This window comes from Aquila chrysaetos, chromosome 15 (assembly GCF_900496995.4).
Source record: "Aquila chrysaetos chrysaetos chromosome 15, bAquChr1.4, whole genome shotgun sequence".
In the NCBI taxonomy this organism is placed as follows: Eukaryota; Metazoa; Chordata; class Aves; order Accipitriformes; family Accipitridae; genus Aquila; species Aquila chrysaetos.
The window spans coordinates 16433622-16459046 of NC_044018.1; positions in this window are offsets into that span (position 1 = coordinate 16433622).

Consider the following 25425-nt stretch of genomic DNA (forward strand, 5'->3'; position numbering starts at 1 on the left):
AAAATGTATCACAGGCAGTGATAGGCTCCTCGAAAAATATATGGTATCCAAGCAATGCTTTTCCACCCTACAGAGTTCCATTCCTAGGCCATAAAGTTCTAGAGATACAGATGCAGATATAGGGATACAGAGGCAGCCTGAGGACCCTATACCCACTGCACCCTGCATTATTCCTCTCCTGGTCCCTCTGTATCATTTCCCTTGTACCACACTGCAGACCTTAAAAGAGAAAGGAAAGGAAAGGCACAGTGGCCGAGGGGAGATTTATTCTTTAAAGGAAAGGATTAGGATGGAAAATGGAAAATTTACCTTCCTCTGAAGCCTGGCACAAAAGAACCAGGTATTAAAGATTAAGAGTTTGTGTTTCTTTAGCAATGTTCCCACAAGATATCAGGCCCTGTAGTGCCAGGGTTGCCATGGTTACCACTATTGATTAGTAAACAGTGTTATTAAGTCTCATGTAAATAGTTAATGACTGACTGTTCTGAAATAGATGTGGACCTTTTAGGTAAATAGGCTTTTTTTTATTATTTATTAAACAGGGGCTAGTTGAACATTTAAACTTCAGCTTAAATTTTCTCCCCTGCTTCAATTCTCTTTCCTTGTGTATTGTTAAGCAAGTATATCCCAATGGCTGGTGTGTGCAAGGAAAGGGGGAATGTCAAATAAAACATAGATTAAAACTGAGACTGGTCCAGAGTCCAGGCTCATCTAGTCAAGAGACAAAGGGAGAAAGGGATAGCTGGTAAACAATAAGAGAAATACTGAATTATTTCAGAAAAGCCTTCTAAAGATAGCAGCTCCATATCTCTAGGAATAGACTTGTCTCTCCCGCTTAGTCACAACAGCAGCTACAAGTTTCACTGCTAAACATCCTCACATAAAAGCTCTGAAAATGTTCTTTAGACATGAATTGAGCAGCATATTCTTGTGACATGATGGAGAATTGGGCTTGTCATCTCATCAGGAGAAGCTGAACATTAAATTTCCCTGATGCCACAGCATCTCTGCAGGAGAAGCAGGGCCAGAGCCCAGGCACTTCCCCCGTCGCAAAAGCAGCCTCAGTAGGTTACAAGACGAAACCAGCAGCGGGCTCTGAGATCTTCAGGACATCAGATGATTGGAGTGACTTGGATATGTCCTGGCACGGTCCATGCGATAGTGCTTCCCTAGTTTCTACATGCAAACAAATGTGATGGGGCTTTTGGATGTAGTGACTGGATGTGAATGCAGGCATCCCAACTGATTTTTCTGCAATATTTGTCTGTGTTTCCATAAAAATTATTGCAAGTGGGATGGTGTTGGCATGAAAGTTAGCCAATGGTTATCAACACTCAAGACTCAAATATGCATAGTTGTACAGGCAAAAAATGTGCATATATCAGAACTTACACCAGACATGTCAGCGCTGTATTTACATTGCTGCAGACATTCAGTCAGAAGCAGAAACAACGCTGTGTGATTTAGGTCACCATCCACAAGAACCATGAACAAATAAGGAGCAGCCACAGCTCAAAATCATTCATGGAAAGAGTAGATCCTTACCAGCTCATAGGTGCAAATGTTTGCTTTCATGGATAGTGAACTTTTCTAGGTAATTCACATGTTAATGAAAGACAGAATGTCTAGCCTAGATGAGATAAATCTGTATAGCTACAGCAGCAGTGTAACAGCAGTTTGGGCCAACTGAGAATCAGATCCAAGCCTGTAAAAAACATGGAATCTGAAAATAGAAAAAAAAAGAACTAAATTAAATGGATGAATTGTCTACTGCTAATTGTTTGCTCAACTCTGTTTAGGAACAAAATGCTAAAGAATAAAACCAAATTACCAGCAGCCAGTTTTGGGTTGCCCAAGGTAACAAACGTTCTGCTCAGCTTGTTACTTAAGCATATAAGGCAAAATTAAACACACACTAAATTAATCCAAATGAAGAGATTTTAGCAATACCACGCAAGGAGCCTGGCAATGAAAATTCTCAGACAAAGATGTTGTGTTAGAAATTAGGCTTCATCTATGGGGAAAAAGGAAAAAAGGAGACAGGCCACTTTGCCCTTCGTGTGCCAGTCGGGGTCTTTAGGAAGACTTACAGGGACATGGAGGTGAGGTAAAATAAAGCATCAAACACAGGATGGTGAGAACTTCTTCTCACACTCTCTTTTGTCATCAGGGGATTAATTTCTGGCATTTCGTTGACCAGTCATGAGAAGTCTGGGACAGAGAGGGGCTTCATCGTGCCCATTTGGTGTGCTCCCCTGTGCTCTTATATCATACTCACCTCCAGGATGTTCAAGGACTAGATTTGTAGTGTCTTTCTTTCTTAAGGTGAAGCTTGTGGAATATCTGGATAAGTGGCAATAGTTCACAAGCAGAGCTGCTTTGAGCTCCGTATGAATCCAGCAATGAACTCCCTCCTCCTCCCACAAAATTATTCCATCACCTGTCTAGATGTTGTCATCTCTTGTCACCCAAGTATCCACTGACTGGTTCAACTTTACATAACAATAGTTCTTCCCCTAAGGAATTACGTTGCTCCTACGTTGGTACTTCAAAAAGGATGTGTTTTTACATCAGTAGCTATCTTCAATGTACCATCCTATCTCTACACATAATCCTAGCAGAAGCAAGATCCTGTTGGTTTTACCTTACTGTAACTAGACAAGATAAGCCTTCAGCTGGATTTAAGACTGGTCTTCACTAATTGTATGATGATAGCTGTCTCAGTATCTCATCTTTTCTCATTGCGGAAGAAATACGGCAGAAAACTGGGTTTCAGTGGTAGAGGATCAAGCCCCAAAGCAGATGCTTTTTGAAGGCTCTGCTTGTACAGTAAATACTGTAAAAATTCCCAGCCCCTGCCAGGACTACTGGTGCTATGGTGACATAAACACAGAGAGCTGCCTGAAATTTTTTACGTTATTGGCATATCAGACATACAATTATTTTGGTTATAAAAAGAAATCAACAAGATTTTGGTTTCCAAAAACTGCAAATAGAAACATTCTTCACTGCACAGGAAAAGATGAGGGACTTTGGACAAGAAAAAAGCCACAAACATTTTCAAGAGGCATTTGTATATTTTCCATTAAAGCCTTTCTTTACTTCAAATCGAATTGTCTTTGAAGTAATGTCAAAGGAATATTCTTTTAATCTATTCTGTATACAGAATAATGATACACTAAAGAACTGACTCTTTGAATAGGGCCTGAGGTGAAGATACATGGTCCTATCAGACAGGGTGGGGTTTTTTATATTTCTTTGGAAGAATTCTGCAAGTAAGAAAACCTTGAAAAATGTGGATATAGTTCTAAAAGATGGTTCTCACTAACCAGGATGCTCACTGGTACTGCTGTGCTGTTGCAGGTCACACGAGTATGAAAGCCAGGCGAAAGTAGCAGGGCTGCAGTGTAACTGCAAACTGGGCTCTTGGCCAGGGCCAACTCACAGCTCCTTGCAAGAGCAGGCAAAACTGAATTCTGCTGCCCTAGGGAAGAGGCGGTAAGCAGGAGAATGCACTATTCCCTCTGTAGGAAGAGGAACATAAAGGGGCCAGCAAAGGTGGATGTGGAGTAGAAGTGTCCTGGAGAGTTACGGTTTGGCTCATGCTGCAAACAGGAATGGTACAGCTGGGGATCAGTCACAGGGAGGACAAACTTGACCCATATCTGCTGCTCCATGGTGTAGTCCCCAACCCTCAGCCTTCTTTTCCAGGGCTTTACCATAGTAGGCGGAAAGTCCATGGCTTTTAGTGCCTACCTCTCCCGTGCCAAAAGCTGACAATACCTCTGGGATTTAGAGGGGAAGCATGGCAAAACATTTTAATATTCCCCTCACTGCCTGCTGCAGTAGCATGCAGTATTGCTACAGCAACTTGACAAAAAATAAATGTCACACAGTTTTCTTTAATGCTCAGTTAGATTATCTTAAAGAAATGTGAAAAGCTAGAACAATTTTAGGATGCATCAAATACCCTTATCCCCAAAAGCTCAACAAACACACCAAAAGCTTCCCACTTGACTTATTTGCTAGAGAATGCCATCATCATGCATTTGTTGCAGTTGAACTCTACCATTCAGCTAGGCGTTTCAGCTTTACCTTGTGGGAGAACAAAGTTAAACAGGAGGTTGTTGATGGAATTACAAGTTTAAGACTTGAAGATTAATGTAACCCAGGTCTCCAGCCTTGCTAGATCATTTGTGCAGTCATGATCTCTGGCAGCCATGGCACGATGCTCAGAGCCACCATGGCCAATGGTAGCAGAATGAAAGGGTTCAGCTCATTAAGAATTCTCATTTCTTGTCTGAGCTCCTTCAAGAGTATGTCATTTCACTTTAATGAATTCATTGCACATGATACCATGGTGTTTTTATGAATATGGATTTATCTTCTGATTACTGTAGCAGCTAGAGAAAGGAAGACAGGGAAGACAGAGACTTTTAAAGGTGCCACCATGCCATTCTACACCTGCAAAGGTCAGTTCTTGCTTTTCTCACAGCTATTTCCCAATGGTTTGTTTACTCACAGTTGATGCTTTTTTCAGTGCAAGCATTCCCCTGCTCAAATAGGTTTCAAGATAGGGTTTATTAATGATCACATTATGAAGGAGGCATGAGGACAACAGGGGGATCATTGACTTCCATAAGAGACACTAAATGAAGGAAGCAAAGAAGGTGTGAGCAAATGTGTAACGTGGGCCACATTCAGGCCTTCAGCTATGGGTGCCCAGTGTAAGCACCATGATACCTTCTCTCCATTGACTATGGAATGGTCTGGCAGTCCTGCATCTAAAATGGTCTGAACAGCTCATTGGACTCAAGGCTTCACTGTCCTACCAACTGTGGTGGCTCAGCCAGGCTCTCAGAGGACTTGAGTGTGGCTCTTGGTTTTTCTGAGTAGCAAGGGAAAAGATACAAAAGTACAAGTGATGCTGGCACTCAGAGACAGGAATGATACCCTCTGCCTTTGTATTTGGACACAAATGATATTGGGAAGCTCTCAGTGTGGCCAGAAGCCATCTCTGGCTTGAAGCCTCTGTGGGATCTTAAGGAAGAGCTGGCCACCTGCTACTTCCCACTATTCTTTGTGCAACTAAGGAAAAAGCAGAACAGTTTAGCTTCTTAACAAATAAATAAACAACCAACTGAAGCTTGGACTACTGAATATATTGATGGTACTTTACTAAACCATAACCCTCCTTTTTCTCAGAGCACCAGCATTATGGATCCTCCTTATATTTGCACTAGACGAATACTTAAAATATCTCAGCAATTATTTCATGTTGGCACAATAATAGCTTAACTAAAATGGATCTTCTTATACATGAGAATACAGCGAATGATTGTCTTACTAAGAAAAGCGTAACCCTTAAGAGGGCTCGTGTTCTTCTTCTAATGACTCACTTTAGGAGAGGTAGATAGGCAGGAAGGATGATTCATCACGGGACACCTACTGTACACTATTCTGGAATATATTTTTCTTCATCTCTCTCCCACTCTACCTATCAGAAAGGGATAAATAAGACCAAAAGGGCTTGGGGATTCAAAAAGAAGGGGAAATTGGCTAAAAGTCAATGCTGGCAATGGGGTGTCTTTACAATTGAGTAAAAAAGTTGTGACGGCAGCACAGTAATGTATTGGCCTCGCAGGTCAGATTGGCCTTAGCAGATATAACCAATAAATCTGTAAGCCTCAGGATGCAATGTTGAGTCAAAAGTTCAGCCACGTTCTCAGGCTTTGCTTCCAAGCTTTTGTCTTTGCAAACTGCAACTTCTATTCCTAGCCCTGTTTCCCCAAAGAGACCAGGAGTAAAATATCAGGGAAAACAAGAGCAACAGAAAAAAGCAACACAATTCTTTCACAGGCTCGATGTGACAAAAAGAAAATTACGCTGTCACAGTGTCATGCTTTTCTGAAACTTATTTTTTAAAAGAGGTCAAGAAAACCAACTCAGTAATATTCTTTGGTGTCACAGAAAATTTGTTGGAGGTTCAGCCATGCATTAATTTTTCATTCCAGCAAGTTGTGTTCCAGTCCAAAAAGGTCACATGGAAAAATGAATTTTAGGGTGTCGTCCACATGCCCAGGCCACAGATGCTCAACTCGTTTTCAGCAATGGCTTGAAAAGGAAAAAATCATCTTGTAAAAGCCCAGGGCATTAGTAAAGATGAGTGGTGAAGCCTGTGCAGGGATTATGCAGCTGCAGTTGGCTTGAACATGCACTTCGAAACATTAAGTGGTGATTTAACAGGACTGATAACCCTACATAGCAAGTGAGAGCAGTGGCTGAATAGTCTCTACACCTGAAATTGCAAGTGCTGAAGATGACAGAATAGGATTCATGGGCTGGAACTTGAGCAGAAAGCTGCATTAACTAAGGGCATTTGTAAAAATGTCATGGGATCATTTATGACCACATTTAGTGACAATTTAGCTCTCTAGCTCATCAGAAATGCACAGGCTGCAGCAAAACATTCCACCCTATTAATGTACAATGTCTGTGCTGAAAGATTTGCCTGCTGAAAAAACACTGCGACATCCTACAACACTCTGGGTTTGCTTCTGTCCTCAGGCCCATCACAGATATGTATCCTATGGCAACTAACCTGCAGTGACAGGTAGAGGTTAAAATAAATAGAAGTCAAGGGACAATATTATATATAAAATATAAATGTAACTGTTTGCTGGAAGTTTGTGTGTCCTCAATTAGGCGTAGCAATTTAACTCAGCCAGTCTGGATCCCTGACTATTGCAGGTGACTTTAAATCAGCAGGAGTTTGTAGGAACAAATTTTCTTAGAAATGTGATCGCTGTTCTGTTGCTTCACTTGGAGGCCTTGCTATCCAGGGATGTAATAATAATGCTAACAACGTAATGGCCTGTGTCATTTGAGTAAAAGAGCCCATCTGGAATTTAAATCCTCTTTAGATGGGTAACTAATCAGTTTGGGGTTCTTAAAGAACCAAGTCCTTGAAGAATGGAGCTGGCTGACAAATATAAGCATTAGCTGAAAATTTTTCACACAAACAAGTTAGCCTTTACTGAACAATTTCACAAGTCAGAACTCTAGCTTGCTTTACTGAACATGTTCTTGCAGTTCTGATGCTGCCACTGAGGGTATGGACCAAACCCCCACCCTCAACCTGGAGTATTCCCGAATTAAGAATAATAAGAAGAGCACATTTTCATGCTTATGTATCTACAATACTCTGGAGCAGTTTTTCAAAGGAGCGTTTGTTTGGTGAACACAGAAACTCTGCTTTTACCTGCTCAGTAGTGGCTGCAATAAGGACATAAACATCTGCAAGAAACATATCTGTAGCTTCTGAACTACAACAGATTTAACAGGCAACTCCAGTTGCTCATCCTAGGACCTTTCGCAGCCAGACACGTGCCTGGCAGGAAATAGGTACATTTAGCACAAGACAGATTTCCCTTTTGTTAGTCGTCCATGAGAGGTGTCTACACAAGCTCTGTCCCAGCACCAATTTCTGAGTTCAGTACTTAAGACTGGAACACTCATAAAGGGCAATGCTTTAAGAAGGGCTGGCATAATTCAGGTTTTTAAGCTGGATTCGGGCTCTAAATTCACACAGACAGCTTCTATACTAATAAATCAAGCAACACAGGCAGACACTGGAAGGCAATAGTCTGTACTCTCAGACTGTCAGAAGAGCCCTGGCATAGCTGCAGCCTGTGCAAATGCTTTATCACTCACCAAAACCCTTCCCAAGCACAGAGCAGTTGTCAGCACAGACCAGAATCTGCTCCCAGTAGGCACTCTGGATACAGCCTTCCTATTCTGGAGGCTGAATTTTGACATTCTGTGTGCGCCAGTTGATCTCAGTGACTGAATACAGTTTAATACGTGTTTAAATTCCTAGTGGAAATCTATAATAGATGCTTCTGAAAATTTCATCCTGCATCTAGCTGTCAGGAGTGGAAGTCCAGAGCATCACTGAGATATTTAGTGCCTGTGGGAGACCACCAGAACAACAGTGAGCGCTGTGGTCTGATTCAGCCAGATGGATCCTGAAAGGTGGTGATTAGCACAACTCTACCAGTTGCGCTGGGGCTTTCTAACCTCAATATTACCAAGAGTCTCAGGTCACCAAAGGCTCAGAGCCGTGGGCTGGTGCTGGACCTGCAGATGCCCCAGTCTCAGTGAATGCTTTCACCCATCTCTGACTGCCTGGGAACGGGAGGCTCCTTCTTTTCGCTCGTGACTCTGTGCAGAAGCTGGTCCTGAGAGCGGAGGCAGGCGACCATGGGAGCGCTGGAGCAGGCACAGCGTGCTGCCACGCACCTGCCTGTCACCAGCAAAGGCAACCCTGGTACAGCGGCCTCGGGGACAGCTCTGGCTCTCTGCAGCACAGAAGTGAGACTCGCTGCTGATCGATAGCCCCCGTCGGCAGACTGAGGCCTGACGAGCAAAGCAAGGCGGGCTTTCCAGCAACCCTTGCCAAGGCGCGGGGCACCTTGCCAGGGAAGATATGGCAGAGCATAAAGCACGACGATGTCGAAAGCTGCCCTGGGCTCTCGTTCAGGTTCCCTGCCCTGGAGACTGGCTTGTGTTAGCAGGACAACTGAGAAAATTGAACAATCCTGCCCTGCACCGGACCAGGCGTTTGTCTGCCCGACGTGCAACCTGTCCTGTGCCACGAAGGAGCTGCTGTGCTTCGTCTCCGTCTGCCCAGCAACAGGCTTTCCGCTGTCGGGAGAGGATGCCACCGGGAAGTGTTCACTGTCTGCACTGCCCATGGGTGTATTTGATGGATTTGGGCCAGAGACGTGTGTGGGTTTTGGGCTCCATACCCACAAAAGACTGCAGATAAAAAGAATGAAGCTGTCATGAATGGAGAGGGTTGTAAAAGCAGTTGTGTCATCCTGCTCTCCCCTGAAAGATGAAAGAGAGATGCCAGCAATTTGCGATCAGTTGTGGGAGTAGGTTTGATCACAAAACTTTGTTTTTGTGACATTTCTGTAAGTGTCATTCTATTAAGGTATATACTCTGCAACTGAGTCAGGCTCTTTCCTTCTGATATCTGAAGTGTTAATTATTAATCCTTAAAACACAGTTACTGGAACTCTGCTCCCAGAGGAGACAGAGGTTTGGCTGATGGTGGTACCCTCCAACAATACAAATCCTTTCCACTAATTCTTTTCTTTAACAACAATCACATTTTATGTAAAATGCAAGTGTAGCTGCACGTGTGTGTGTACGTGTGTGTGTATAATTTGTGGGATTTGATTAACTGCAGGTTCACAGGCTATGTATAAACCTCTCATTGTATCAGAATAAACAGTCATTTTTGAGGGCTGGTTCCACATTGTCTTTGTTTGCTCTGTATCTGCTGTAGGATAACAGTCTCTTAACGCTGATCGGAGCTACTGGTCTCCCCTGTAAAAAATAACATATGCACTGAAAGGTATTTAGTATTGCCATGAACTCTCAACCTAACTTCCTTGTGCTCTGTCTACAGTCTCCTGTTAATACTAAGTCCCTTTTTTAAAGGAAAAGATTGTCTACAGCATTATTTTGTTCTCACTTAATGCTGGCTTTCTTGCTAGAGACTTTATTCATGCATAACCAAAAGATGCTTGCAAAGACACTAGGCAGACGTCTGAAACAAGGCAGCTTTCAAGTGGAATAGGGTATTTTGGGGTTCTTGTGTTAGAATAGGAAAGCAAAATATGTACACAAGCTCATGCCAGCAGTGTCCCTCGTGTCTCTTAGGTCTCCAGCAGGATTGCAGTCATCTCAGCAGCATATAGCTGAGTTCATATCGCTCTGTCTGACTTGGCTGCCCATCATTAAAAGCCTGTATCTGACCACATGTCTTCCATCATTTCTCCGAGATAACTCTGTTCAGCTGTTGACAGCTTTTGATATTTCATCCATGCCCACTGGGAATAACATCTAGCTCTTATCTCCTGGTCCCAGAAATGGGATTAATCTTCCTGTCCTAAAAGATCGCAGCAGTGAAATCAGTAAGGAAATGTTCATGCTTTTCATAAAAAGCATTCATTTCCCATAACCTCCACAGCTGTATTTTAAGTTTGAGCTGAACTTGTCTGCTTGGAAGTCCCCTCCTCAGGATGGCAGTGAAGCCCATTTCAGGCTGGCAGCTCAGATTTACTGCAGTGATAAAGGTGATTTCCTCAGGAGAGCTGACAGTCCCACACAAGGCAGTATTTTCATACACTGCCTGTTCGCTGATGAATCTCAAACCACTTCACAGCAAGAAATAATATAATGGGGATATGACTCTCTTTGGAGGGGAAGGCAGAGCAACATACAGAAAGATCCTGGCCAAGGTCAAAGGAACTTATTCCAGATGTTGACCTACACGTGGCTGCAGATTAAACAGGGAAGGCAGGCACATTTTCTTCCACCACACCCCGAGTCCCACAGCAAGGTCAACACAGTGCACAAAAATAAACCAAGGCGGGTGTGGGGTTAATTCAGCTTTCCATCAGCTGCAGTCATTCAGGAGCTGCTGAACATCTGTCCCGGTTTAACCCCAGCCGGCAGCTAAGCACCACCCAGCCGCTCGCTCACTGCCCCCCGCAGTGGGATGGGAGAGAGAATCGGAAGGGTAAAAGTCAGAAAACTTGTGGGGTGAAATAAAGACAGTTTAACAGGTAAAGCAAAAGCTGCACACACAAGCAAAGCAAACCAAGGAATTCATTCCCCACTTTCCATGGGCAGGCAGGTGTTCAGCCATCTCCAGGAAAGCAGGGCTCCATCACGCGTAACTGTGACTTGGGAAGACAAACACCATCACTCTGAACATCCCCCCTTTCTCCTTCTTCCCCCAGATTTTATTGCTGAGCATGACGTCATATGGTCTGGAATCTCCCTTGGGTCAGTTGGGGTCAGCTGTCCCAGCTGTGTCCCCTCCCAACTCCTTGTGCCCCCCCAGCCTCCTCGCTGGTGGGCTGGGGTGAGAAGCAGAAACGGCCTTGGCTCTGTGTGAGCACTGCTCAGCAATAACTAAAACATCCTGGAATTATCAACACTGTCTCCAGCACAAATCCAAAACATAGCCTCATACTAGCTACTACGAAGAAAATTAACTCTATCCCAGCCAAAACCAGTACAACATCCCATCCCGGTGTCCTTGTGATGACCGCCGGGGCACAAGCAGGACCCGCTCCGGTTGTCCCAGTTTAATCTGCTGCCGCATATGAGCCAACACTGCCATTTTGCTGTGCTGTGCCTGATGCAACAGCTTGGACATAAATGACACAACACTAATTGCAAACAGTGATCCTATACAGAGAGATGGGCACATGCCACTACCTGTTCTGAGCTGGTATCTGCATAAGATGTTGGAAAGTGGCAGAGGCAGGACTGCATGTTACAGAAAGTAACAGTGAAGAGTGGTGATGGTAAGACTTTCTGGAAATATGAAGATCTGAGATTTTAGTGAGTTCTTGTCAAAAAAACCAGTTTTGTTTGCACATGGAAAACTATCATCCAAACAAAAAATCTCACTGGAATGAACGTTGTGGTTGAATTCCTAGTCTTACTGAGGTTTAATACCCAGGTGAGACAGTAGTTGTCAGTCATCTTAACCCTTGCTATAGAGAGACAGGATATTCTGAGGAAGTATTTTAAGCAAACCCTTGATCTACTGTTATCCCTGAAGCTACTCACATGCTTTGAGCTATGGCCTTGATCTGCAAAGACAGCTGGGACTTACTCTGCTCAATAAAGAAATACCCCAACCAGTTTAGCTACTCCCCTGCCCAGTTAGCCTTGCAAATGCTTATCCTTCAGTGCAGGATCCGATTTTTTTTGAAACATTGCTCCAAGCTTGTGTCTTGGGTCTCCATCTCCATCCATTCTCATTTTTAGAAGATTTCTGCCCTTTGGAGCTGACACCCCTTTGACTCTTGACAACAGGCCATACGGGCAGTCTGAAAACTGCAGTGCTGCGTGGAGGTATTGGCAAGCCCTGAACAAACTTGCTGCGGTACTGAGGGCTGACCCCAGCAGATGTGCTGCCCTGCACTCACCACAGCCTGTCCCTGCAAGCAGCCTTGCCCTTCTCTTGTGGCTGTATTTAACCAACTTGCCACTCCACCGCCAGCTCCTCCTGCTCAGAAGAGTCCTGCCGCTCCACGGGGGAGGTGGCACGGGATGTCCCCCACGAAGTGCCAATGATGCAAACCCCAGCCAGCACTGGGCTGGTCCTTGGGCATTGCCATGCTCTGAATAAGAGACCTCTGGTAGTCCCTGGAGACCACGTCCTGCTGTGCACTGTCCAGCGCTCAGGGCCCACCCAAACAAGTTGAGAGGCTTGGTTAGGGTCCAGCGTGGAGGCTGATGAAACTGGTGCTGGTTGTAACAGCAGAGGGAGAGAGGAGACATAATAGGAGACAGTGAGTGGAACATGCATTTCCATAGGTCAGCTCTCCACGAAGACATCAGGGGTTCATTGTAAGAGATATAAAAATAAATGTCAGATGGCCCTTTCTTGGTTAATCAGGCTTGGCTTTGCTGTGGTGACGTCCCCTTCAAATAGCACTTTCTCCATTCTAAAGCCAAAGAAAAAGCCACCGAGTATCTGACTTCTGAACAAGCAATACTGAAAGCAATTCAGTCTTATTTCTGTGGACATGCTTCCCCCATTATTTTAGCACAGCTGTGTAATCCCTGAGTAATTAAAACAGCTCCTCAAAGCTGCCACTCTCTTCTGCCTTCTGATCTGTGTCAGTGCCGATCTGTTCAGCTGTGTAGGAATATTAGGAGTGCCTGATACAGCTAAGTCTCCTCAGCTTTTATCCAAATGGTCTCTTCAATGTCAACATCAGCTGAAGAGGGCAAATTCTGCTTTTACTGTAATCTCAGGTTAACTGTTTCTTTAAATTCAGTTTTAGTCTATTTACACCAGTCTGATAGGTATCAGCATTACACAGCAGCAAAGCATTTCAAGAGGACATGAAGAAGTTTTTAAATATATCAAGGGAGCAGAGGTAGTAGAATAAGAAAACCATTAATAATTGTGGCGGATATGAAATTGCCAGTCATTCAAAGCAACTGACGTCTTTGGAACTTTAAAAAGACCACAACATTTTCAACAAGAGAAAACTGAGTAAAGAAGTGCAGGAACTGAGGAAATGAAGAATCCTGCGTGAAAGCCACAAAAGATCATCAAAGAACAAATAAGAAGTTTTTGGACCATTTGCATTCTGTGGGGTATTAGCTGCTCTGCAGCTAGTCAGGCTGCACTAATAGCTCTCTGCTGTGACAATACCAAGGCAAAGGGAGACCTCGAACAGGGCAGCTTTGGGGAGTTGTGAGTTGGGACCATGTGAAGAGAGAAAAGTAAACACAAACACAGATGCTTGATTAGGAGGAAGCACCCAAAAAGCATCAGGGCAAAAAAAAGGACAAACAAAAGCAATGGGGATGGATGGGCAATGTGATAGGACTTTGTAGACCCAAGCGGCAGCAATAAAAGCTCCCTCTGCAACTCCCTCTGCTTGGGCTAAGCTCTCAGGAGATACCAGTGCCATCCTCTCCCTACACAGCTGTGTTAGAGACAGCTATACAGAGCTCTATACAGAGGACTGTGTTTGGTCTTGAGTACAGGAGAGAAACCAGAGAAAAGCATCAGCAGTGGACTGAAGAAACATCTGCAGAGCAATGAGCATAAAAGCGAGATACTAGGCGGGCAAGTCATGCTAGAAACATGGTAAAATGCAAGTATATGTAGGATATACACATGCAGGACAGAAAGAGAATTATTTAGAGTAATGTTGAAGTAATGACATGATTTTTTATTTTCTAGTTAAAGAAAATCCAGGCAAAATTTCAGGCCATATTCCAGGCAGGATGACCTGCTGTGCTGAGCAAGGCAGCCTAAAGAAGGGCATCTTGCTAGTGGCACACAGAATAAAGCCTGGTGTGGCTCCTAAATTAGGAACACAGTTGCTCCAGACTGAGCAACTCAGAGATGTCTCTAAAAGGGCCCGCAGACAGTCCTCCCAAATCAGAGATACCTCCTGTACCTTCCCTCAGGTTTATCTGCTGGTTCTTGATGGAGGCCAAGAGGATTAGGACAGCAGTGTGTCACTTCAGTATCTCTGGCACGAGAAGGAGTGATGTGGGACCCCATACCATGGCCACACTGTTCTGCAGGAGAGGCATCCCGAGGGGCTCCTGGCCAGACCACTAACCCTACCTCCTTGCAGGCATCCCCAGAGAACCTCATCGCTTCAGCAGGCATGTCTGGGCTTACAGATGACACTGGGGCACTCTAAAACAAGTCTGCACGGGTAGGAGAGCTGGGCCAGGGGACTTTCCTACCTTTTGCCTACCACCACACTCCATGATTTCTCATCATGCTAGTTTTACACACCGTGGGATGTGGAGCCAGTTCTTGTTGAGCCCTTTGTGGTCATCCTGAAGTGAAAAGATGGGGCAGTGGTGTTAGCACACAGACTTGCAGCAGCGATGTCTGATGACTAGCCTCTATTCACAAAGCCATAAGCCTGTCTTGGTAGATTTCTTTCAGATGTCTAAGATCCACCTCTCTCTTGCATTATTAATCGCAGCATCCACAACCACATTAAGCCTCATTTTCAACTCGTTTCAGGAGCTCATTCTCAACCCCTGGTCCCTTGGAAATGAGTCCCTGGCCTGTTAACCCTCTCATTGCTTTTGAGATACAGCAGCTATCCCAGAGGCAGTGGCACTTCCTTTAGGCACATGTAGTTTCCCACCCCAGAAAAGCATGAGATGTGCACCTGTATGTCCCTGATAACCACAAGATGCTCCAAAGAGCCAGTGAGCAGTGACTGTTCCACTGAGACACTGAGGTCTGAGCTTTGCTGCGGGCTTTCCTCACGCACATCCACCACTGGGTACCGTGAACACCCAACAGACTGGCTAAGGGATGCAGGATCAGGCCATCTGCATGCTCAGGAGAGCTTTTGGGCGCAGCACTGACTCTGGAGAGTAGAGACACTTATGCCATGTTCCAAATAAGAGGCTTGGTGCCAGTGCTGGGTTACTCCTGCATTACTCCCAGGTGCCCTAGCTAAGAGGATGCCATCAATCCTGGGCTGTTCTTGTTCTTCAGGACCCTCTTGATCCACCAGCCTTCGCTTGTACAGCAGGGGGGGTTTAGGTATGACAAAGGTCATATATATGAAAATATACCTCCCTTAATAGAAAAAAAAAAAGCACATACAACCATTTACATAAAATTTAACAAAACAATCAAGACCTTTTCCCACCACACAAAACACTGCTCTCCTCACCGTGGACGGGCTGCCCTGTTCACAGGATACACAGTGAAGTGGGTGGGGGAGCAGCAGAGCGGGTGACACGTCTGCAGGTGGAAGGGGAAGGACACCAGGGGATCCTGTGGGGCCAGTGAATGCCTGCTTGTGCCCAGAGGTGCTGTGGGAGGGACAGCATGGCTGCCAACTCCCACAGCAGCACCCTTTGATGCCCTCGACCGCAGCACAAGCTGCAGTGTGTCTGTCTGGATTCACACTGGCTCTGGGAAGGAGGACGTGTGCCGAGCACCAGTAAACCAGTGCTCAGGTTGGGTTGTGTGTCTAGCCTCGTCTGTACCAGAGGGAATGAGACAGAAAAACACAATTAGCACAAGCTCTAAGCACGGGTGCTTTCAGCTCTGGCGGCCCCTGATTCAATTGCTGGCATCCACCCAGGCAGCAGCTGTCACCTACCTTCCCCTCCAGTGAGTTACGAGAGGTTTGTATGAGGAGTCAGGAGTAGCGATTTTCCTTGACAGAAAAGGTCTGGAAAACAAAGGGCTTTGTATCAGGTAGGGAGGGGTGCTTTGTTCTCAGGTCTTGCTTTCTAGGGCACACATCTGCATTCAGTTTGCCTTCCAGACCTCAGCCAGGTATACTCCCTTTCCAAGCCCTTAACTTCCTCCTTACACCCCACCTTTTCTCTTACCCTTAATCTTCCAGGGCTTCTCCTTCTAAAGGAAAGGCCAGGGAAGCTGCACATATACTGTCTTCTCTCTTGAGCTAAATGTTTAATAGCTTTCCTACCAGAGAAAACACTTTTCTCTGTCTTGCTGCCTCCTCTATTTTTCCGGCATTTGCATTATCCCTTGCTAAATATATTATGATTCACTGTTAACTTGAGATCACTGGCTGCCTCTCCCTCCCCCCGCCCAGGAACTCCTTACATAAATCATTGGGATTGCCGAACAAAAAAACCCAAAACCAAACAAAAACTCAAACATGTGCAGATTTATTGCTGCTTTTGTTTCCTCAATGTGCAGACAAATTAATATTATGGAGATTAGATCCCTTTGCTCAGCTCTCTTGAGCACAGTGCAATATGACAAGAAAATCCCTGTTCTGTGCTGAAAAAAAGGACTGGATAAACTCTGCTATTGTACAATCACAAGATCCTGAAGAAAGAGGATTATTAAAGTAGAACACAATGTGAACTATAATCAATACCAACCACAACCTAAGATGACACTGAGTTGCAGAGGGATAGCATCTCCTCTACATATGATGTGTGGCAGGTAAGCCAGTGAAGGTCTGCTGCAAACCTCTTGAGTGTAGAATTACGGGAGTTTTTCTGGACTCTGAGCTTTTCACAAGGAGGGAGAGAGGAAGCTGAAGAAGACTGTAAGGGCCATATCATTAGCTACATCTTCTCGAATCAACTCAAAGCAGAGTCTCTGTCAAGCTGACAGGGTTTTATTGCTTGTTGGAATCAGTGAGAGTTACAAAAAATGTTTGTAACCAGCATCGTCCATAAAAACCACGGTCCCAAAGAGAATCTGAACTACTCCACAGACCAGCAGTAGGGAGGCCAAAGTACTTTGATGTTTCTCTGACTTGTGTGCAAGGGTAAAGCAGGAGAGGAGATTTAAAAACTGTTTTTCAGGAATCTAATGTCACTGAGTGAGGGGTCTGTCCCCTGGATAGCTGCATACCTTCAGTCTCTACACAACACTTTCTGGGTAACCTATGGACCTTTGGTAGCTTTTTTCAAATTAGGAAGTCCACGAGAACTGTGTACAAATAACACCTGCAATCCAAAACTTTTTTTCTCCCAAACTTTTTTCCTTTTGTGAATAAATGCTATAAATGCTTTTACAAAGGGAAGGTCAAGTTATACAACAAAAGTCCCCCTACACAAGTTCGTAGAAGGTCTTTAAACCAACCGCAGTCTTCTGTGGTCCACTGAACCCAAGGACTGACAAAGTGATTAACATAAATGCAAGTGAAAGATTACTCAGTGGGCCACTAACGTACGTGAAGATAGTCTGAGAGTGCTGGAAAAGATCTTAAACTTGTTGAGGACTCTTCATCTACCTCTTATCCACCTGAATGGACAGACTCAGGGCCAGGCATTTTGGGCGATTCATCTCAGCTAGTTCTGGACTAAAAAGTCCTTTCTTTGGCCTAAAATGATCATCTAGGCTCCTTCTGCAACAGCGGAGAGAAAATCAGGCAATATGATCAACTGCCCAAGACCCTTCTCTTAGTATAGGATGAATTACTCTCAGGTCATTCCTATCTTTCTCAACATACATTTAATTTTCAAGGGAGTCATGCCTCGGTGACAAAGGCTGGGACATCTTGCTTTACCACTGCAGAGCTGTGAGGGAACCAGGGTTGTGTGCTGAACAATATGGAGAGACGCTCGGGCAATGCAAACCAGCCCAGGGCTCAGTGCAGAGGAACGCAATCTCACCAGGCTGCCCAGGGGGATCTCTGAAAACATCTCTCCCGACTCCTGCGCTGTCATGACCAAACAGAGGACAGCTTTTGATTAAGTGCCTCTTCTTCCCTTTGAGCACAGAGGTTCACATCCAAGGCCCATTGCAGTCACCAATGAGCCCAGGTACTTTGGGCTCAGCTGTTAAGGGCCTGGTTTTTGGGATGTGGCACCTCTGCCGTGACCCACATCTGTGGTTGCCCCCAACTCTGAAAGTCAGGTCTTAAATGCACGTCCATTGGCTGGTACACAGAAGTCAAAGCAGAGGTGCCCTACAGGGTTGTACTGTCATGTGAGAATGACCTTCATCACTGATCCATGCAATCATGCCTTTTGTGGCAAGGCCACCCCTTAGATTTTACTCACGTTGCCACAAAGGAGCTGACAGCCTTCACCAAAAGGTGCTTCCCAAGAGCTATATTCATCTTGAATTTTCAGGCTTCTGTCTTGTCACTTTGTTTTGCTTCTCAGAGCGTCACAGCAACTTCTCAAGTCATTCATACGCTTGATCCTCAAAGTTTTGTCAGAGAATTAACCCAGCACAGCAATTTCCACCTTGAAAATGCTTTAATCCTTTAAACACCTTCAAAGCCATTTAATCACAACGATCCTGGGAGATAGATGAGTAGAAATCCCAATTTGGTTGCAAAGAAACGAAGCTCAAGAAGTTCAAGCTCAGGTGCCATGCCGGACCTAAACATCCCGAAACCCCATGCATCAGCCTTCCCATGGACCTAGAGACCCAGGCCATGTGCATGGCCAGCTGAGTGTGCATGGCCTTGTCTTTGGGCACCCAGACAGGAATGGCCTCCCTTACTTACCTAAAATACCACTGATGTGGACACGAGGCACAATCTCTGAAGCTTTTTTCCTGGTTCTGCTAGTGTGAATCCTGCTCCCATTAAGTGTTATCACCAGGACCAGATAGCTGGTGAGGTACCACCCAGGAACTGAGGGAACCAAGTTCAACCCTGTTGCATTTAACTATCTGGCAGGTCCACCCGCACACACCAAAGTGGAATTTCGCTGGAGGTAAAAATCAAGCTGTGCATCCCTCCTCCGCCCCCCCATCTTATGCAGTTTAACATGACAGTTCAACTTATCAAAGTTATTATGGGATGCCTATGCATCACGGTCTCTGGTCTGGACCACCGCTATTCTTCTCCTACACATACACAACACACCCATGCACACGCAGAAAAGCTGTGGAGTGCTTATATAATCCACTGTGTCAACAAAGTAAGGTCCCTGCCAACTCTCCCACGTCTGGGGACTTTAAGTGGTTTCAGCATGTCAAACGTGAAAAGTTTCCCTTCAAGTCTACCCAAACCCAGCCTATCCAAACCCATACAGATTCTTACTTTGTAAGTGAGAAAACAACTTCAGTTGTTGTTAAACAAGTACTTGAGAAAGTACAGGCTGGCAGCACTGCCTTCTGCTAGACCCTCATCCTCCCATTGCTGTGCAGCGCATCCGAGAAGCTGTGGCTGTGTCTAAGTAATCGTGTGGCATCCATCTGGTGAGTATCTAAGCACTTCTTTTGAGAGACCAAGGATTACATGAGCCAGCTAGAGGAGATAGGCCACCACCGCTAGCATCTCTGAGTGAGATCCCTTTGGTACAACGCTCTCACAAAAGTCAAGGGCAGGGGGTGGCTATCATTTTTGATGCAAAAAGTTGTGGCCAGGTTGATGGCAAAAAAAAAGATCTGTATGTAAGTTAGTTCTGTTTTGTCTTCCCAGCTGCATGAGAAGCAAAAGCTTTGCAGGAGGGGTGGAGTCCCTTGGGAATTCTGATGTCTTTTGTTAGGTATGTCCTTAAGTCTAATGCTAGTGGGTGCCGTATGCCAGCACCAGCTGACTCAGCTGCAACTGCCAGTGTGGTTCTCGGGCTGCAGAGCAGACAAGCAGATTTGCCATGAGGTCCGGCCAAAGTAGGAGAATGTGAGTATACAGCAGGAGATCTCCTTCCTAGGAGACAAGTGTCTTTGTATGTTCAGTTGTGGAATATCCTGGCATTTAATTGTTCAGTGATGCAAAGTTGCCTTTGTATTAAAGCTTTTTTTAAAAATTGTTTTAAATGCACCATGGCCAAGTGTATATTAGCCCACAGATTTAGCAAAGATTAACTTCAATGGGATTCTTTGCTTAATTGCTTTGCTGAACTGTGACTTTATGAAATTCCAGACTGAAGTGCTCAAAGCCAGTAGGCGTCCAGGAAATGAAGTTCCAGTTTCTAAAGAAAATGACCAGCATTCAGATCTTTTCCACACTGGGACAGGCCTGAGACTTTTTGCTTTTTTTCTTTTAATAAGTACACCTCTGCAAGACACAGAGAAAGACAGAAAACCTCTGATGCCTCAGTAGCCACCCAGTTCAGGTGATCAGCTTAAGACATGGAAGACCTAGATTCAAATCACCAAGGTAAAGAAGGCAAAGAAATTTGGGTCCGAGGACTTCCCTAACCACTGGGGTGTACTTTATCTTAAGCAGAAATCCTGCTCTAGACTCTACAAGTTTACATCAAGGTTTGCACAGTTCTGCAAAATGACTATATTTTGACCAGATGGGAAAATCCCCATTGAACCCTTGGGCCTCTTCAAAAAAAAAAGAAAAGAAAAATCTATTTTGAGCAAAGAGCCCCAGCCATCATGCTCTTCCATGTACCAGTCTTAGGTGCTTGGAAAGGTGCAAGCTCTTCTGGTAAGGGTAAAGCCCTCTCCACCTGCAGTGCGCCTGTGGAAGCACCTCCTTCCAGGATGGCCTCTGTGCTACCTCCAGCTCTGGCTGGTCTACAATGAACCCCTTCCCGCGTGTGGAGGCTCCCTGACCCCTCTGTCCCGGGTCTGTGCCACCTCAGGAGCCTGAGGCAGGTGAATGACTCAAGTCAAGCGGAGACCTCAGGCAGGTTAACAGAAAAACTATGACTCCTGACTTACTTAACATTGAAAAAAGTCCATGTGCTAGAAAGATAATGAAGCTATTAATGAAGTGAGACACTGTGCCGAGGCAGAAACCCCATATGTGGATATGATTCATGCATTTGAAAGGTCTAGAGAGTAGAATTTCAGTAGGATAAGCACAGCTTCCGCGTTCGTACTAAAGGGACTAGTGTCGCTTCCCAAAATGTAAGAAGAAATTTCATGTTTTTGTTGAGTGATTTTGCAGCCCACTGAACACATGTTCCAGAGTTCCTGCACAGAGGCAAAAATACAGCCTGTGTATACACTGTCTTTATGAACCCCCCTCTCCCTCCCTCCATACCCTGCACTTTAGAGTTTGCTACGGAGCTAATGGTTTCAAAAACCATTCTATAAAGATAAATCCCAGTGCGTGCAGTCTTACCACTGGCTTGTGCAGCCAGTTACCATTCAAGAAAGTGCTAAATTATTTCACGGGAAACAATGAATGCTCCTCTTTTATGTTTACATTTCAATATGTGAATATTTATTTTCTCGTGTCAATAATTACTCTAATGTTTCAGAACACTCCATTTAAAACTGGCTTTCATTCACAGAGAGAGCCATTTTTGAATGAAAATGAGGCAATCAATGTTTTTAAAGGATCCTATTTTTCAAGTGAAAATAAGCACAATTCCACAATTTCTCCTCAAAATGCAGGCTAATTTTCAAGAAGCTTAAAGCAAATATCAATGCCATTGCAAGCATGTAATATAATTTTCTAAGCTTTTATTTTACACAATATTTTCAAGACTAATTAATGATCTGGATATCTCAAAATACTTAATTTGAATCTAACGAGAAGGAGATTTAAATTCTGGCTGTTGCCAGTGTCTTTACCAATGCAGCATCTTTATCATTCTCCTTTCACTTTATCTGAGCTGTGCTGGCACTCTAAGACCTAGCAGGGAGGATAAAACTCTTAACATTTTATGCTTGAAATCTTCAAAAACAACCTTGCTGACTGCAGAAAAGTGAGATTTACTTCTGTTAGAAATATGCTGTAGCACGCATGGGCTAACCTTCAAAGCCCAGCTCTCTCTTTAAATCTAGCGTGACATGCAGATGGAGTCAGGCAGTCACTTACAGATGAAATGGACACAGATTTGTCCCTCTGTATGACTTGGCGACAGATGGGAGCATTCAGAGACTATCGACATGAGGTGCTGGTCAGCCATCCTGGACTGTCAAGAGCAATGACTTCCCCCCCGTAACTCTTGAGTGGTGAATCAACATGAAGGCAGGTGGCAGGAGCACATCAGCATGGGGGTTCTGGTTCGTTGTGCCACAGGACAGCCTGCAACACACTGTGCTTCCCCACTCACCCTCACTGCTCCAGATGATAGCTGACGGCAGAGAAACTCTTCATGAGTCAAATGGCAATAAGCAATCAAAATACGGCTTGTGACAGCAGATCCTGGTAGGACTGGCCTCACTCACACACAGACGTGCTCACTCGCAGGGTTGGGTCTTGCGAGGCCACAGCATCCATGGGAGGCAAACATGGAAAAGACAGGACATAAGGGAAAAGATCTAAATGATACCTTCAGGAATAATACTATCTGCTTTGCTGGTTTCATTTGAAACTCAGTCAGCAGAGTAGAGCAAGGGAATAAGGTGATGCTCCACTACAGGCCTTCCTCCTTGGAGAGAGGGAAAGCAGCAGAAGACTGGCAAGAGACCTTGAGAATAGCTTGTGTTGCGATTGCAGTTCGGTAACCAGCTAGGAATCTGGTCTTATGCTGAAAGCTGCACGGAAGACATTTGCTATGTATTTAATGAAAATACAAAACAAACTCCATGATGAGAGTGGGGTTTTGGCTTAACTACTCCTCACTGGATGATCCCAAGTGTTTTAGCATGCTGTGGTACTTGGACATGAGCAGTGAGCTGACTAAATATTTTGCGCTTTCTTGTCACCTTATTATAAAGCTTGCAACTAAGGAAGACTTAAAGTAGTTCTAGTCAGTATTTTTGTACTTCCCTCCTACCCATTTGTCAAAATTTAAAGGAAGGCTCCCTCACTTGTAAAGGTGCAGTGGAATATGTTACTCATCATGTATAAATGACAGCTTGTAACGCAAGATAATTCCAGAGGTACTGCTGCAAATGCTGGAGTCCCTGTAATAATGTATGTCCCTACAGTAATGCACACCTCTGCACTCAGCAGGCTTCTGCAAACTAGATTAGCTTTGAATGGCAGCAAAAATAAACAGGTATCACATCTGTGCTCTCCTCTAGTCAGACAGTTTGCACATTTGTTCAGGGGTAATGCAACTATTTGTGCACTGGAATTGATTGCAATAACGCCTCTGTGCACTGACAGGTAATCTACTGAGGGGCTGCTAGGATGTTAATGTCTTAATTTCAAATTCTCACATAAATTCAATAGGACAATTACTTGAGGACAATTAGTTGAGAACATACTAAGGGGACTAAGCTGGCAACTGTTGTTAGTGGTAGCAACACATGAGAAAAGAATAATAATATTGGAAAAGAGGAGAAAGAGAAGAGGACCCACCAGCAGTGTCCTGCTCACGTCAGCTATTGCCATGGCACCATGATGCTCGGACACCAGTTCTGGACACTGCTGGTCCACCCCAGTAATTCAGATTTGACCCTGATCAGAAGTGGACTCAGACAGGCATCTCCATCAAATCAGTCAGCGTACGGGATGGAGTTCACATTGACATCATGCTTATACACTGACTTCATGCTAGCGGCAAAAGGGCAGAGGATACCCAATCCAGCACATGTTCTTCCCGTGTAAACATCAGCTTGTCAATGTTTCTTGAATAATTTTGAACCAGCACAGCACATTTGCACTAGATCAGCACTTTGTATCACAGGGCGCGGTGTTTTCAGTGCACTGTGAGGAGCCTTTCAGACAGACTTACTTACCGTGGCTTCTCTCCCAGCAATGCCATTAACACTGCTGCACGGACAGGCTTAAATCACAATAGAATTGAAGGTGTGGACACAAATTACAGCAGTTGCTGACAGACAAATAAAGAACATAATCTCATGATCTGAAAGTCCACTCAGCAGAGGCACAGCCAGTATTAAATACTCTTTGCTCAAGAAGTTCCCATTTGTATTAGAAGATTTGGGTGAAATTCATTTTTCCTGAAGTCAGCAGGAACCTTGCCAAGGTTGTCAGTGAGGCCTTAATTTTGCAGTCTGCATTTGGAAATCTTGTTCCCTTTGTTAACGCTGGCATTTTGGCTGCAGAAAAGAGTCACTTTGGCTCTAGGCAGCCAATTTCTTTTCCTTGCAGCTGCTGCTTAGCAAATGTGCATCAGCCATTTTCCTGATCACGCAGTCCCATTATAAATGGAGAAAAAATGATGAGCAGTACAAGTAAAGCCGCTGCTCCCAGAAGATTTCAACTCCAGCCCAAGGACAGCTAAATCTTTTTCCCCCACCCCACCCTACCCCTGTTCACACACTTTATAAAGAAGAGATGCACCATGCTAGGGATACTATATGCCACCAGTCCACCAAACACAGGGCAGCTCTGCTCTTATGCACTCTGCCTTTGTAATTAGGTTTCTTTATTCACCATTCATTCAACAGGACTTAAGAATTAGACAAGGTAAGCAATATCAAGTAGATGGGTGAAAAACTACATTTTTCTTTCCTCAGGGATCTATCATATCATATATATGTACCTAGTGTATCATATCTGGGTGCAACATGCTAAAATACTCAAAAATGTATCAATGGAATTTGGTTTGGTTTCTTTTGACCAAATATTCACTGTCTGAAACATGGCTAAAACCCAGATTTCTTGACTTCAGCTCCAAGCTACCCAAAACAAGTCAGCTTTCTGCACCCTATTAACTGGCCAGAGCTTAGGTTTCCATATTGATTAAACAGCATTTACCCAGGAAACATGCTCTAATTTCATTTCTGTACTTTGTGGTTTAAGCTCTGTTCAAGCAAATTCACTATATCAGCTGGTTCTGCATAGCTGCTAGCATGAAACCCATGGTCTGGCAGGAATGGCACTGGCATTCTCTGCGTGGAGACTTCCTTGCTGGTGATCCCTCAGGAAGATCAAAGGCATGGGACAAACTGTGCTTCAAATAACCAGCCATTAGTCAAGGGGAAACTGTTGTATTTCACAGTGATTTCATTATGTCTGACTTGCCTTTCATCCTCAAAGCCTGAGCTTGCACTTACAGAGTTGGTGCTGGGGGACACTGAGGCTGTCTCCATTAGCAAACAGTGCAAACTCAGAAGGAGCAAATTCACATTTGGTGTGTTTTGTTTAGCCCAGCTTTATTCTGGTCCTGAGGACTGGACACACACCGGCAGCAGGAACACACACTCCTGGCTTGGTCCTTGTGAAAGAAGTACGGCCTGTTGCAATCCAACACGATTCCTTGATGGCAGCCAAGTCCGTGGAGGTGGGAACAAGCACGGGATTCACTCCGAAGTATACTTCCAGGGTTTACATCCATTCCATGACCTTCATTAAATCATTGAGTCTTTTTGCCTCGGTTCCCCATCTGCAACAGATGATTAGAGTGCTTCTTTGAGGATATATTCACTAGTGCTTCCAAGAGACATTTGGACATTGTGATGATGAGGGCTTGAAAGAAGAAAGATGTTTCAGCCTCACATTGATGCAAAGATTAACATACGAATTTGCTCTGATACCTAGCTCCTTAGCCCTGCCAGTCTGACTATGAATAACATTAAAGATGGGCCATCTTTTGTATTTTTCC